The sequence below is a fragment of the Calidris pugnax genome, unplaced genomic scaffold (assembly GCF_001431845.1).
Source record: "Calidris pugnax isolate Ruff unplaced genomic scaffold, ASM143184v1 scaffold44, whole genome shotgun sequence".
Classification (NCBI taxonomy): domain Eukaryota; kingdom Metazoa; phylum Chordata; class Aves; order Charadriiformes; family Scolopacidae; genus Calidris; species Calidris pugnax.
In genome coordinates, this window is record NW_015094506.1 from 15,549,890 (window position 1) to 15,566,518 (window position 16,629).

The window sequence follows — 16,629 nt, forward strand, 5'->3', positions numbered from 1 at the left end:
TCACGCGCCGCCACACCCTCGGCGCCTGCGGGCCCCTCCGCGCGCCGGCCGCGCGCCGGGCTCTCTCGAGGCAGCAGCCGTTGGGCACCAACGGATGGGCACGCGCCCGCCTGCCCTTTCTAACGGCCAGAGAGGGACGGTCGCGCTGAGGAGAGGGCAGGGAGCGGCGTTCTCCGGTTAGGATCGGGCCCTAGCTTCCTATTTTTTTTTCTATTTTTTTCTTTTTATTTATTTATTAATTTTTTTTTAAGGAGTGGGCGTGAGGGAATTAGCGCCGTGCGAGCCGCGGAGCAGCAGTAGCAGCTGCATCTGGGGAGCCGTGGTGCGTGAGGCAGAGGGAGCAGACGTGATTACTTCAGAATTTATTTAAGGACCGGTGGAAACCACTGCAGCGGCTTCCAGGGGAAGTCCCCGCCGAGGAGGAGCGCGCCGAGCCCAGCAGCCGCTCCCTCCGCCTTCGCCCCCGCCTCTGCCTCGCCCGCCCTCCGGCGGTGCCGCACGGCCAGGCTCCGGACCCGGGGAGGGGGCGCCTGCCCGCGCCTGCTGTTTCCAAATGCGTAATATTAATTACGCGCCTGGACTACTCAGATTATAGCAGATTTTACCACTGCTTTGTCATGGTCGGATTACGGCAGATGATACGTTTTATTACACTATATATCCGATTAGATGAGATGTAGTGCCGTTTGCCCGAACTCTTACATTACAGAATACAGCAGTTCAGAGCCTTCACGCCGCTTTCATACAAGAGGCGTCACCGAGACGCTGCCGAGGGCTGGGGCAGTACAACGGCGGGCAGGCAGCCCTCCCCGGCCCTCGGTGAGGAGCGGGCGGAGGCTCCCCGGCCGTCGCCGCTTCCCCCCCCACGCGGAGCCGGGGCGGCCGGGACGCGCGCGCGGAGTGGGGCGCGGCGCACGTGCCGTGGGGTGACCTGCCGGCGCTCCCACTGCCGCGGCTCCCGCTCGGTACCCCCGGAATCGGGCTGCCAGGCAGCGATGAGCTGCGGGCAGAAGATTTCTTTCCGTAGAGCAGAAAACCGCGTTTGATCATGCAGGCAGTCGTGCGTGCGTGCGTGTGGACTTCACGCACAGAGGCATAATTAGCCTGGGAGGTATTGAAGAATTAGAGAAGCCAGACACCGTTCAGTGAAGTTTAACAAAAGATGAGAAATAAAAGAAAGATGCTTTCGCTCTGGCCCCTCCCCCCTGTAATCGCTTGCCTCCAGCTGCAAGGATGCTGTTGCTCGAAAGGGGCTGCTGGAGCTTTAAGAGCCGCTCCCCCCCCTCCTGCTTCCGACAATGGTCTGAGCCGAGCTCTGCTTCCCAAAGCAAAATTTGTAATATGCCATTTTTCCCATGGATGCTTCTCCTCTTGGCTGCTGACGAAGTGACCGAAGAAAATGCTGAGGTGCCAAGCAGCCAGTCTTGCCGGAGGACGGGTGCGGGGGTTTGGGCTTCCTCGGAGCAACGCCTGTGTCACCATTGCTAGGAAGATGGTCCAGGAGTGCTCGGCTGTGTGAGTCCCCGCTCGAAGCCGGTGGAGACTGCGGTTGTTATTGATCAAGTGAAATAGCAGACGCCGAAATAAAAGCCACTAGGTACTGAACCTTCTATTTCTGAGTTAGACATTCCCTCCTTAGTCCCGATACCGTCTGGGAGGTGAGGTGCAAATGCGAAATCTTGCTGTCTGCTGCTTGCTGTAGTACTTGTGTGGTATTTAAATGCATTTCTGTAATGGGAGTTGGGGAATATCAGACTAAAAAACGTGAAGCCAACTTCTTTTTTTTGGTGCAGTTGAGGGATGACATAACAAGTAGTTGGAATTAGTCCTTTTTTCAAGGCACTGTGTTGATCACCCCTCCTGTGTGGAAGGAGTGCAGGATGCTTCTGTTAAAGGTGATATCATAGTTTAGTGGAGGCTGGCAGGTAAGGAGTTAACTAGGAGGAGGAATATGCATGTAATGCAACTCAGACAATAGGAAGGATTTTCCTTATGGAATTACACCGTGCTGCCTAAGAGCGATCTTGCTGAGAACATCTGAAAAGACATAATTGCAGTAAGAACTGGTTTTATCAGTCACTATATCTATTTAACGATTTGAAAAAAAAATAGCTTGTAAATGCAAAATATCCGGAATGATCCAATGAAATGAGTTTTCAAGCTGATGTCACTGTGGACAGGCTAGAATGTATGGTAGTTAGGTTTCTACTTCTTTTTCCTGCAGCAAAATTACAAGTAACTTGAAATGACTCCTCAACCTTGATGTGCAAATCAAACGTGACTATACAGAAAACAAGCTTTTAAAACCATTTATGAACAGAAAGGTGAGGGAATAAAATTAGATTCACATCTAAGGTGGTAGCCTTCAAGGTGAGCAAAATGAATGCTTGTCTAAGAGCCTTTGTCAGGCAGAAGCCAAGTAGTATTCTGTCTTCTTGTTCCCAGAGCTTGCCCAAGTGAAAAAGTCCAGCTGGTAAATTATTCCCAGGCTTCATGAGATTGCAGGGGTGTTCGTTACAGCATTCACTTTAAAAAAAATAAATAATTCCAAGAGTCTTGGACAATCAACTTAACAGAAGATGTCAAATAGGGTGGGGTCCAATGAGAAGAAAGATGACCACTTTTTCATTTTCCACCTTTACTGGATATGTACCACAGAAATTTCAAGTAGTTTTAGAAAAAGTTAGTAATGAGGATACACTTTCACACCTGGTCCATACATGATTATCAGCATCTGTAGATAGAATATGATATAAGAGAATTGCTATCAATTTAGTTGTAATGGGGTAGCTCCTGAAAAGAAGCTTTGTATAACTCTTAACCAAAGGTGGGCATACCTTGTGCTGTTTGTTGCAATTTTTGTCCATTTACTCATCTGGATGTCTAAACTGAGCTACAGAATTCTTAATTGAGCTGATATTGAGTTCACTCTTGATGGAGACATAATGCAGCTAACGCTATAGATTTGCTGTAGCATTTTTTTGTACAACCTGAATAATCTTTAATGCAATGTGAATGAACCACATTCTTTCCCCCTTTCATAGAACAGATCAAAGTTGTTGCTTTTGCCAGTTAAATATTGTGTGTTTAGAGGGGAAACCAGTTTGTGATTTCTTGCAATATTGTAGGCAGTGGTCATATAACATCCAGCGTGCTCCCTAGTCATGCATAACATACATTTGCGATTTTTATGCTCCTGTTAGGAGGTAGTGAAAAGTCAGGAGGTTGATGGCTTGCCTGTATTAGTGACTTTTACAGCCATGTACACTGATCTAAACCCACTGAAGTCCATGACAGAATTTCCATGAATTTAAGCAGTGGTTGGGTTAGGCAAATGATTGGAGAAAACACATGACCTACGAACGAATCAACCTAGAATAGATTTTGCAATAGATGGTGTATTAGATACACAATGGACAAGGAAGAGAGTATTTAGAGAACCTTAACGTGCTGCTTCACAGGCTGTCATTGTGTATGGCTGTGATACTTGAGCACTTCAGGTCTAGAACTACTATTAAGAGCTTAGTTTTTGTTTCAAATTAGAAGAATTCTAAAGTTACTGCATTGCCTGAAAGACTTTTTTCTAGAGAGCATGTATGTGCTATGTGGATTTTCAGGGAAGCAGTAATTTCTTGATATTCTGCTCCCCCTTCAGAACCTCTCAGAAGGTTTGGGATAGTTGTAAGGTGCTATGCAAGTTCAGTACCCATTGCTGGCCTTGAGAGTTTTGGGCACTTTGTGTGCTCCCTGCGCAACTGAGTTTTAATGTCTGTTCTGTGGCTAAGTGATGAATCTCAGAAACAGTGTCTGTGTATTAACAGCAAAATGCTGGTGGCTTAAAGTAAATGTGTATTGTATTGAGGGACTGCTTTACTTACATTCACAATACCTGGTAAAGTGGTAAACTTTTTACTGCAGAGATACTAAGTTCAGTATCAATGGAGCTTCTGTTTTTCTTTTTAAAGTAAGAGAAAAACATTTTTAAAGTCTTGGTTTTGTTGACTTAGATCAGTCAAGCATAGCTTTAATTAAGTTGTATCACTACAGGTCAAGTAACCCTTTTCCTGGCAAAGGAACACAAAATTTCTCTTTTTTTTTCTTTTGAATAAAGAGGTATAAAATGCCTGTGTAAGTATTAATGAAGTGTATGTCACTTTCTTAAGCCCTTTCCCTTCAGTCCTTCCTCTTCTTTGCAGTCCCACCTGTATGGGAAGTACTGCACAGAATAATGTAGATGAGGGCTTATTCTGAAATCATGGCCTTCTGTGGTCTTGAAGATAAGGGACAGAGGTCCACGACTTGAAGTTCCTAACACTCACTGAAAGAAATTCCACTCCTTCAGTGTTCTGTCTTGCATGCCTGTGTTCCCTCATATGTAACTCAGTGTGCCTTCAGGCATATCCTGACAGAGCAAGATGGCTGCTACTTAGTAGTGGGTTACTGCTACTGTAGTTATCTGAGTGAGTTGTTCCTCACTTACTGCTGAGGACCAGAATAGTAAATGAAGGTCTTCATTACCTGCTCCCTCTCCACTTCCACTCCTCTCCCCAGATCCTTTTCTGACTCATTTTTCTGGGGAAAACAGCCTGCACTTCTCCACTAGTGGCACAAAGAACTTCATGGACTTGCTAGATGCATGGTGGGGCACCACTGGTATTACTAAGTAGGATTGAGGTATCAAATTAGAAAACCAAGTTGAATACCTGAAGTAATCCTCCATCATCTTTTCCTCCTCTTCATGTGACCAGAGTCTTCTTAAAGAAATCCTTAGTAAATTACCAAACTGGTAATTTACACAGTCTCTGCAAAGCTGACTCTTGGTGGTTAGTTACAGGTTTCTGAGTTTACTCTGTTCGACACCATGTATATTTCTTTTGAGAAGAAAGCAAGTCGGTTCTTGGGTTTGTTTGGGGATGTGTATGTTTTGAGCGATTGATTATTTTTTGAGAGGTGTTAGGAAAACTTTTTTTCCCTGATGAGAATATGATATGTTTGTATTTTTATTTCTTATTAATGGGATTGTTAGAAAATTTCCTAAATGTACCAAACACCTCATGCCTTTACGTATGTTGTAAACATTGACATGATAACAGATTATGACCTTGAGTAGGAACAACTTTAATGTTGGAATTTATGGAAAAAAATATTTATTTGTATTTACTGTTTCTTCCCTTCAGATTCTAGAATAAGCATATACCACTTAACTACAGTCATACTGTACTTGTGTGTTCCTCTGCCAAGCTAGGCTTCAGCAGCTTTTCAGTCTTTATTCTAAAAATATTTTTTCATTATCTGCTTTACCGTGATTCACAGAGTGGGTGAAAAAATATAAAGCATTAAAAATTTTCTTCAAACCTTTCTTTTGTTTAAATCATTTGAATGATAAGTAAAGCCAGAACATAAGCATGGCCATAAAAGTTGAGTTATAAGACTTTTCAAACTTTCAAATTTCAGACGTTCTGAGATGTGGCTTTTTATCATCCAGTATAACAGCTTATTTTTTAGTGTATATTGTCTGACAAAGAGTAATTGTCGACATTTCTAAAAATAAGCACAGATTTTTGTTTAAATTTGGATGTCTAAAAAGCACGTGCTTGTTTCCTGTCCTCGTGTAGTTGTTTTCAGGTTTCTCTGCTTTGTGCGGTTTTTGGGCTAGTTTGGTTTTTTTTTTTTTTCAATGTTTACTTTTTGTAGAAGTCTTCCACCTATATAGAGCTTAAATTCTCCACAAGGCAGGCCATCCGCCTCTGCCTCGCCCGCCCTCCGGCGGTGCCGCACGGCCAGGCTCCGGACCCGGGGAGGGGGCGCCTGCCCGCGCCTGCTGTTTCCAAATGCGTAATATTAATTACGCGCCTGGACTACTCAGATTATAGCAGATTTTACCACTGCTTTGTCATGGTCGGATTACGGCAGATGATACGTTTTATTACACTATATATCCGATTAGATGAGATGTAGTGCCGTTTGCCCGAACTCTTACATTACAGAATACAGCAGTTCAGAGCCTTCACGCCGCTTTCATACAAGAGGCGTCACCGAGACGCTGCCGAGGGCTGGGGCAGTACAACGGCGGGCAGGCAGCCCTCCCCGGCCCTCGGTGAGGAGCGGGCGGAGGCTCCCCGGCCGTCGCCGCTTCCCCCCCCACGCGGAGCCGGGGCGGCCGGGACGCGCGCGCGGAGTGGGGCGCGGCGCACGTGCCGTGGGGTGACCTGCCGGCGCTCCCACTGCCGCGGCTCCCGCTCGGTACCCCCGGAATCGGGCTGCCAGGCAGCGATGAGCTGCGGGCAGAAGATTTCTTTCCGTAGAGCAGAAAACCGCGTTTGATCATGCAGGCAGTCGTGCGTGCGTGCGTGTGGACTTCACGCACAGAGGCATAATTAGCCTGGGAGGTATTGAAGAATTAGAGAAGCCAGACACCGTTCAGTGAAGTTTAACAAAAGATGAGAAATAAAAGAAAGATGCTTTCGCTCTGGCCCCTCCCCCCTGTAATCGCTTGCCTCCAGCTGCAAGGATGCTGTTGCTCGAAAGGGGCTGCTGGAGCTTTAAGAGCCGCTCCCCCCCCTCCTGCTTCCGACAATGGTCTGAGCCGAGCTCTGCTTCCCAAAGCAAAATTTGTAATATGCCATTTTTCCCATGGATGCTTCTCCTCTTGGCTGCTGACGAAGTGACCGAAGAAAATGCTGAGGTGCCAAGCAGCCAGTCTTGCCGGAGGACGGGTGCGGGGGTTTGGGCTTCCTCGGAGCAACGCCTGTGTCACCATTGCTAGGAAGATGGTCCAGGAGTGCTCGGCTGTGTGAGTCCCCGCTCGAAGCCGGTGGAGACTGCGGTTGTTATTGATCAAGTGAAATAGCAGACGCCGAAATAAAAGCCACTAGGTACTGAACCTTCTATTTCTGAGTTAGACATTCCCTCCTTAGTCCCGATACCGTCTGGGAGGTGAGGTGCAAATGCGAAATCTTGCTGTCTGCTGCTTGCTGTAGTACTTGTGTGGTATTTAAATGCATTTCTGTAATGGGAGTTGGGGAATATCAGACTAAAAAACGTGAAGCCAACTTCTTTTTTTTGGTGCAGTTGAGGGATGACATAACAAGTAGTTGGAATTAGTCCTTTTTTCAAGGCACTGTGTTGATCACCCCTCCTGTGTGGAAGGAGTGCAGGATGCTTCTGTTAAAGGTGATATCATAGTTTAGTGGAGGCTGGCAGGTAAGGAGTTAACTAGGAGGAGGAATATGCATGTAATGCAACTCAGACAATAGGAAGGATTTTCCTTATGGAATTACACCGTGCTGCCTAAGAGCGATCTTGCTGAGAACATCTGAAAAGACATAATTGCAGTAAGAACTGGTTTTATCAGTCACTATATCTATTTAACGATTTGAAAAAAAAATAGCTTGTAAATGCAAAATATCCGGAATGATCCAATGAAATGAGTTTTCAAGCTGATGTCACTGTGGACAGGCTAGAATGTATGGTAGTTAGGTTTCTACTTCTTTTTCCTGCAGCAAAATTACAAGTAACTTGAAATGACTCCTCAACCTTGATGTGCAAATCAAACGTGACTATACAGAAAACAAGCTTTTAAAACCATTTATGAACAGAAAGGTGAGGGAATAAAATTAGATTCACATCTAAGGTGGTAGCCTTCAAGGTGAGCAAAATGAATGCTTGTCTAAGAGCCTTTGTCAGGCAGAAGCCAAGTAGTATTCTGTCTTCTTGTTCCCAGAGCTTGCCCAAGTGAAAAAGTCCAGCTGGTAAATTATTCCCAGGCTTCATGAGATTGCAGGGGTGTTCGTTACAGCATTCACTTTAAAAAAAATAAATAATTCCAAGAGTCTTGGACAATCAACTTAACAGAAGATGTCAAATAGGGTGGGGTCCAATGAGAAGAAAGATGACCACTTTTTCATTTTCCACCTTTACTGGATATGTACCACAGAAATTTCAAGTAGTTTTAGAAAAAGTTAGTAATGAGGATACACTTTCACACCTGGTCCATACATGATTATCAGCATCTGTAGATAGAATATGATATAAGAGAATTGCTATCAATTTAGTTGTAATGGGGTAGCTCCTGAAAAGAAGCTTTGTATAACTCTTAACCAAAGGTGGGCATACCTTGTGCTGTTTGTTGCAATTTTTGTCCATTTACTCATCTGGATGTCTAAACTGAGCTACAGAATTCTTAATTGAGCTGATATTGAGTTCACTCTTGATGGAGACATAATGCAGCTAACGCTATAGATTTGCTGTAGCATTTTTTTGTACAACCTGAATAATCTTTAATGCAATGTGAATGAACCACATTCTTTCCCCCTTTCATAGAACAGATCAAAGTTGTTGCTTTTGCCAGTTAAATATTGTGTGTTTAGAGGGGAAACCAGTTTGTGATTTCTTGCAATATTGTAGGCAGTGGTCATATAACATCCAGCGTGCTCCCTAGTCATGCATAACATACATTTGCGATTTTTATGCTCCTGTTAGGAGGTAGTGAAAAGTCAGGAGGTTGATGGCTTGCCTGTATTAGTGACTTTTACAGCCATGTACACTGATCTAAACCCACTGAAGTCCATGACAGAATTTCCATGAATTTAAGCAGTGGTTGGGTTAGGCAAATGATTGGAGAAAACACATGACCTACGAACGAATCAACCTAGAATAGATTTTGCAATAGATGGTGTATTAGATACACAATGGACAAGGAAGAGAGTATTTAGAGAACCTTAACGTGCTGCTTCACAGGCTGTCATTGTGTATGGCTGTGATACTTGAGCACTTCAGGTCTAGAACTACTATTAAGAGCTTAGTTTTTGTTTCAAATTAGAAGAATTCTAAAGTTACTGCATTGCCTGAAAGACTTTTTTCTAGAGAGCATGTATGTGCTATGTGGATTTTCAGGGAAGCAGTAATTTCTTGATATTCTGCTCCCCCTTCAGAACCTCTCAGAAGGTTTGGGATAGTTGTAAGGTGCTATGCAAGTTCAGTACCCATTGCTGGCCTTGAGAGTTTTGGGCACTTTGTGTGCTCCCTGCGCAACTGAGTTTTAATGTCTGTTCTGTGGCTAAGTGATGAATCTCAGAAACAGTGTCTGTGTATTAACAGCAAAATGCTGGTGGCTTAAAGTAAATGTGTATTGTATTGAGGGACTGCTTTACTTACATTCACAATACCTGGTAAAGTGGTAAACTTTTTACTGCAGAGATACTAAGTTCAGTATCAATGGAGCTTCTGTTTTTCTTTTTAAAGTAAGAGAAAAACATTTTTAAAGTCTTGGTTTTGTTGACTTAGATCAGTCAAGCATAGCTTTAATTAAGTTGTATCACTACAGGTCAAGTAACCCTTTTCCTGGCAAAGGAACACAAAATTTCTCTTTTTTTTTCTTTTGAATAAAGAGGTATAAAATGCCTGTGTAAGTATTAATGAAGTGTATGTCACTTTCTTAAGCCCTTTCCCTTCAGTCCTTCCTCTTCTTTGCAGTCCCACCTGTATGGGAAGTACTGCACAGAATAATGTAGATGAGGGCTTATTCTGAAATCATGGCCTTCTGTGGTCTTGAAGATAAGGGACAGAGGTCCACGACTTGAAGTTCCTAACACTCACTGAAAGAAATTCCACTCCTTCAGTGTTCTGTCTTGCATGCCTGTGTTCCCTCATATGTAACTCAGTGTGCCTTCAGGCATATCCTGACAGAGCAAGATGGCTGCTACTTAGTAGTGGGTTACTGCTACTGTAGTTATCTGAGTGAGTTGTTCCTCACTTACTGCTGAGGACCAGAATAGTAAATGAAGGTCTTCATTACCTGCTCCCTCTCCACTTCCACTCCTCTCCCCAGATCCTTTTCTGACTCATTTTTCTGGGGAAAACAGCCTGCACTTCTCCACTAGTGGCACAAAGAACTTCATGGACTTGCTAGATGCATGGTGGGGCACCACTGGTATTACTAAGTAGGATTGAGGTATCAAATTAGAAAACCAAGTTGAATACCTGAAGTAATCCTCCATCATCTTTTCCTCCTCTTCATGTGACCAGAGTCTTCTTAAAGAAATCCTTAGTAAATTACCAAACTGGTAATTTACACAGTCTCTGCAAAGCTGACTCTTGGTGGTTAGTTACAGGTTTCTGAGTTTACTCTGTTCGACACCATGTATATTTCTTTTGAGAAGAAAGCAAGTCGGTTCTTGGGTTTGTTTGGGGATGTGTATGTTTTGAGCGATTGATTATTTTTTGAGAGGTGTTAGGAAAACTTTTTTTCCCTGATGAGAATATGATATGTTTGTATTTTTATTTCTTATTAATGGGATTGTTAGAAAATTTCCTAAATGTACCAAACACCTCATGCCTTTACGTATGTTGTAAACATTGACATGATAACAGATTATGACCTTGAGTAGGAACAACTTTAATGTTGGAATTTATGGAAAAAAATATTTATTTGTATTTACTGTTTCTTCCCTTCAGATTCTAGAATAAGCATATACCACTTAACTACAGTCATACTGTACTTGTGTGTTCCTCTGCCAAGCTAGGCTTCAGCAGCTTTTCAGTCTTTATTCTAAAAATATTTTTTCATTATCTGCTTTACTGTGATTCACAGAGTGGGTGAAAAAATATAAAGCATTAAAAATTTTCTTCAAACCTTTCTTTTGTTTAAATCATTTGAATGATAAGTAAAGCCAGAACATAAGCATGGCCATAAAAGTTGAGTTATAAGACTTTTCAAACTTTCAAATTTCAGACGTTCTGAGATGTGGCTTTTTATCATCCAGTATAACAGCTTATTTTTTAGTGTATATTGTCTGACAAAGAGTAATTGTCGACATTTCTAAAAATAAGCACAGATTTTTGTTTAAATTTGGATGTCTAAAAAGCACGTGCTTGTTTCCTGTCCTCGTGTAGTTGTTTTCAGGTTTCTCTGCTTTGTGCGGTTTTTGGGCTAGTTTGGTTTTTTTTTTTTTTCAATGTTTACTTTTTGTAGAAGTCTTCCACCTATATAGAGCTTAAATTCTCCACAAGGCAGGCCATATTAGTAAAAGCAACTTTTTTTTTTATTTTTCATTTTCTTTTTTGTATTAATGCAATGAGATAAGCCACAATGTGGGGTTTGGTTTTTTTTTATTTCAAATTTATCTCCAGCCTTTTTTAAATGTGTATTCAGTTTCAGAATCTCTGTGGTAAATGAGTGAATTCTTTGAACTTAAAGCTCTCTCCAGAAACACAGAATTACTCTGTTTGGAAGGGACCTTTGGAGGTCGTCTGTGCCAACCTCTGGCCCAGTGTTGGGCCATCTGCAAAATAAGATCAGGTTGCTCAGTGCAGGTTTGGAAAATAAAAAGAAGATTCAGCGATCACTGTAAATTTCTGAAGTTTAAGTCATACAAAGTCCAATTTTGCTTATATTTTGTCACATTACCTGACAATTATAAGAGAAGTTACTTTGCAATTTATAATTGTGGCAATGCAATTTAAGCTTTCAGTTGTAGACTTCAGAAAAGGGATTGTGATGCTTCATGCGCATTGTTGTTTGTCTTCGCTTATTCTTCCTTTACTGTTACTGTCAGCTCTGAATTCTTTTTCCCTAATAGGACTCATCAAAGATATGTAACTGTAATTGTCTTGATTTCCTTGTAGTAGTTGATAGGAACGTATTGATTAGTGGAAGGAATACTACCATGTGATATTGAAAATCTTAACATAGGAGCTGGCACACATATAAATATACACACAGACTCAATAAACATATTTTTGCATCTGAATTTCAGAGAGCACATGGAGTTAAATGAGGAACTGACAGCCTGTTACACTGTATAAAACCAATTCAGAAGAGTAGAGGGCTGGGAAACTTCATCCTGATCTTTGATCTTTTAGGTCTGTCTCTGGTTATATAGTTATATGCAGTCATTTGTGTGACAGGGGAGCCGGATCTCAAACCATTGGCTGATAAATACAATTAGAAAACATGGAATATCCAGATGTTGGTTTATGACTATAATTGGTCTATCCAAAAGTTACGGTTTAAAAAAATTGCATCCTATGAGCCTAACCAGTCTTTGAAACAGTAAGAATGGAGGACAAAAAGGAAGTTTAAAGATGGTCCATTATTTATCCTGCTGAGTTCTGTTCAGTAGAACTGATGTCTACATGAATTAATAAGAACTGTGTACTTGAGACAAATACCAGTCACATATACGTGGATCTCTTATTCCCGAGCTGTATATATATCCAGTAAGTCCAGGATACATCTGACCTGTCTGTATGAAAATTGATTCATGCATATTAATGAAATGTATCTGAGATGTGTCAGAAGTTCTGTAAACTCACAGATCAGCCAGAAAAATGCTTGTGGTATGGCAGGTCTAAAATGGTATGTGCAAACTAAATTCCTTTCAGCTATAATTAAACTGGAAGCTTACTCTTAAATCTGATGTCTTGACCCCATGTGTGAACCACATCATCATGTGGTTAACCAAGGGTTCTGATGCACACCATCAGAAGGATCTGGAAACTTCCAGAACTCTTGAACTCCCTGGTGTAATTCACTTCCTATATAAAGATCAAAATGCATATGTGCCATCCTCTTTGTCCTCAGCTGCCAATCTTCTACTACTAAATTGTCATCGATCTGTTTGCTGACACTCTTCTACTTCTGTTGAAATCCTTTCTCTGCTTTACCTGCCCTAGCCTTTCCTGCAGCCTCTCTTGATGAACCTCCCTTTTTTTTTCCCCCTTTTTTCTTCCTTTTAAAATTATTCAAATATTCTTAGTATTTTGATTCCTTCCTGCTGTCAAGCAGAAAATTCTTACGGGGTGCAATAAGGTCCTAGGGAAGTGGCACTATTCTTGAACACATGGTGGAAGAAGGCTAGCATTTCTTGGGAACAGTGCTAAATGCTGGCAGCCTCAGGACATTGAAAGCATCCCATCCACTGGCAGGTATGAGTGATAAATGACAGATAAAGTTTAAAAAAAAAAGAAAAAAAGAAAAAGAATGCTTTTCTAAAGGCAAGAAGACACAAGTTATGGTAAAGCAGTACCAGTATGGCATATGTCTTTCATAAAGTGCTTTAAGAAATCTTTGGGAACCCCACAATAAACCTGCAGTTGTTTTACATTTTGTTGCTTTTTTTGTGTGTTGGTGACCCAGGAGCACCTTGAGAAGCTGGTGTTCAACTGGTGCTCACCTTACTCCAGAGTTGTTCCAGGGTACTCATTGGCCACCACAAGAGATCCATGTGAGGACATGGCCCAGGATTCCCTTTTCCTCTGCTTCTCACTGTTGGAAGCATCAATACATCCCTTTCTGGCACACCCTATCTGCATTTCTGATCCTGCCAGGTTAGCATACTGCTTTTCTGTATTTGTCTCCAAGCTGAGGTTGGGGAAAAGGAGAGGATGCATGTGGCTTCAATGGAATAATGGCGTTGATCTCCAAACTGCTGAAAAGCAATGCACATCACCAGTCTTACTGCAAGAACTGTTGTACCTTTTAAAGATTCTTCTGGGGCTGTGAGCTGTGGGAGGAAACTTCCAAATAGCAACTGCCTACATCAAGAACTGCCCACTCATTCCCTGCCTTCTCTGTGGTCTTACTTATAGCCCAGGTTTGTTACTTGTGCCATGTCAGGATAATGCAGCTCAGGTTTTCATAATAAGTACACTGCATGGTCTGCCTGCTTCCCTGAATGCAGCTGCTTAGTGGGAGAAGACATAGTAGTAGTGCCATGAGCATTCAACCTAGGGATTCGATTGCTGCCCCACAACCACCTATATAAATGGTTTCTCTCGTCCCCGTAATGAGCATAGGAGGAGAATTTCTATCTAATTTGAATACAAGGTGCTAAAGTAGCGACAGCTGCCCACAGAAAGGTTTCTCTACCTGTTCCCACACACACACCAGCATGCATTAAAAAATTGCACCACTCTCACTCTGGCACTGCCTGTGGGCAGTGGTAGTGTATGCTATGCTGCTCAGACTATAAACTTGGTCTGCATGTGCAGGATGTTGGAGGTAATTTCTTGAATGATGAAGGTTCACTGATGAGAATTCTCAGGGGCAGGAAGCGTGCCCTATGAGATGTTGATAAGGCAGGAAAGGTTCAGTGACAACCAGAATTGTTTGGTCTTGAAGAATGGGAATGCAGAGACCTTGGTCTCTAGCCACCTGCTGCATACTGAAAAGTTATGATTAAACTGAGCAAGTGGCAGATGCTCTAGGATGTTTTAGTCATCCTGTTGCTCACTGTGAACTTGACCATCCCAAACCAGTTAGCTACAGGTGGGACCTGGATGGAGACTCTGCACAGAGCAATGGCCACTTGCTGAGTAAAATGTACTTCTGCAACATTGTGAGAGGAGAGTGGAGGCAAGATGGTGGCTTCCCCGTGCTGGTAGTCTCACATCTCAAGATACCTGTGGACAGTGGGCAAAGCAGTTATATGAGCAAGAACTGCCCAAAAGCTGTTCTGCCTCGGCAGGGAAATTAAAGTGTAGGAGAATGAGTACTCATTTATTCAAACCGTCTGTCTGCTGGTGCAGCTGCAGTTCAGTAACTCCCCATCTGTGGTACCTCTTGGTACACACTGTCCATGCTCAGAAGAGGAAGTGGTAGGTATACTATGGAGGTCAGTTGGTAATGTTGCAAATATTTTTAAACTTGAAGTTTTTTGTGGTGATGGACTCACTGATGTATTAATGTCATCTCAATATGAAAGTACATCGTGGTGCTTCCTAGTGGAGCCTATAGTTTAGGAGAGGCAAAGGTTTCTGGAATAGAAAGTTCTTAACCTCATGAGTAATGGAGACACACAGCATTGAATCAGATAATCCTGAGTAAATTTACCTGACCTAAATATATGGTAGATGCGAGGAACTGTTCAGTCTCTATGTTTTCAAGATATTAACTGCTTCTCTTGCACCTAATTAATTACTAAGTGGATAGTAGCCACAAGGAACCTTTATCTTGCCTCCAGTCTAGATACTTTAAAAACAGGGTCAAGACCTACCTGAAACGTCAGTAGTGAAGCTATTGTCTATGAAACCTACACAGTAGTATCTGATGATTTATGCTGAAATACCAGTGTTTGATGCCAACTTTGCTAGTCATCACATCTGCCAAAAAGTGAAAATTAAGAATGCTAAATTCTGCATGAACATTCAGAATATGATCAAGGCCAGTTAATCTTAGAAAACCTATGTCATTTTCCCAGTAAATTTTAGCAGCAAGCAGCATTAGCACAATAATTGCTTGTGACTTTGTGATAGCAGAAGGAATTGGTTTTAATGAATTAAGTACAGGTATCTTAGTCCCTCAGTGTATGGCCCATCTTTAAGTTACATTCTGTAACAGTTAGATCTTCCATTTTTCATAAATTCCACTTTCACAAGTTGCATTTTCCTTTGGAAAGCAGACCAGATTTAAGAATATGTAGAGCATTGTAGTATTGAGACTGAAATGGTGAGAATTTTAGATGATGGCAACTTTTACAGTAGAAGTGTGTCAACCACCTGTATTGTAGACAAAGTTCATGTCCAGAAGGACCACAGCAAACTCTTAAGTAAAATATTTTGACTTCCAGCAGATGAATCAAAAGCACCTTGATCCCATTTGATGGAATAAAAGGCTTCCAATATTTACTACATTAACAGAATTTCCACACATTAACCCTTAACTACCTATAAAGTTACGTCTGCTCTACTTTTTCAGTCATACTAGAAAAACAATTTCTGATTCCTTGAGTGACTGTCATTGGGTAAATATAATCTATTATTAACACAGTCTTTTTATTTTTTTATTTTTAAAAAATCTGAGCTCTGAGACCTGTCATATTTTTTTTTCTATCTGCAGAACCCAGTATCTCATAGCGTAAGCTTCTCCCCAAACATTTTGAGATTTTGAGATTTGCTTAAGAAGCTTTACAATTGAGGAATGGGACTAGGTGATATTATTTGCTCTGCTCAGGACTGTTTTTAGGAAACAAACAGAAGTGGTTCTGTCCCTGGTAATTCAATTTACATAAGGTATCACAGGGATGGTAATTAGCAGAGAATTTCTAGTTCTTGACCTCTTACTGAACAAGCTCACTGGAGAATAATTTCCCCTGAGGGTGGGAATAACTAGATAGATAGAAAAATAGATTAACCTGGCATTGTTAAGGCAGCATGATAGTGGATCAATGGTTAGCCTGAGCTGTACTGTAGAAATGACTAGAGCAGGACAAAATCTGGCAATTAATGCAAGCTTTTGGCATCAATACCAACAATTCAATAATGACATTGTCTAAGAGAGGGGAGAAGATCAACGATAAAGGAGACTGCAATTGCAGAGGAAGTCTTTTTTTGTCATTTTCAGAGAGCACTATTTGCAAAACTATTTATTTAAAATATCCTCTTACCCTCCATCTCCTTCCAGTCGTTCTTCTCTCAGTTTAGGAAGCACATTCAAAGTCTTTGCTATGTGGAATTAGTCACTGTATTTAATCCCTGTCTATCGACCATCTGATTAACATTGAAAGCACAAAGTTGAAAGAGGGAACAATGCAATAATCTGCTAACTGTGTCCATGTGACAGAGTTAATTCCTCTTATGAAATTCCCTCAAATGTTTTTCTTGTTTTTCTACTGAAGAGCTTTTCCTTGA

General features: G+C 41.8%; 1 protein-coding gene across 7 annotated transcripts in view; it reads left to right on the forward strand.

Moving 5' to 3' along the window:
* The first annotated feature begins 6,596 nt into the window (after positions 1–6,596).
* Positions 6,597–16,629, forward strand: part of PPFIA2 (protein tyrosine phosphatase, receptor type, f polypeptide (PTPRF), interacting protein (liprin), alpha 2) — a 326,824-nt gene continuing 316,791 nt past the window's right edge. For 4 of the 7 annotated variants that reach the window (XM_014963905.1, XM_014963906.1, XM_014963907.1 and 1 more), the window contains exon 1: positions 6,598–6,875. The gene's annotated coding sequence lies outside the window, so the exon portion shown is untranslated. Of the gene's footprint in view, positions 6,876–16,629 lie in introns of all 7 variants that reach the window. The other 3 variants (XM_014963902.1, XM_014963903.1, XM_014963904.1) reach the window with 1 other exon arrangement.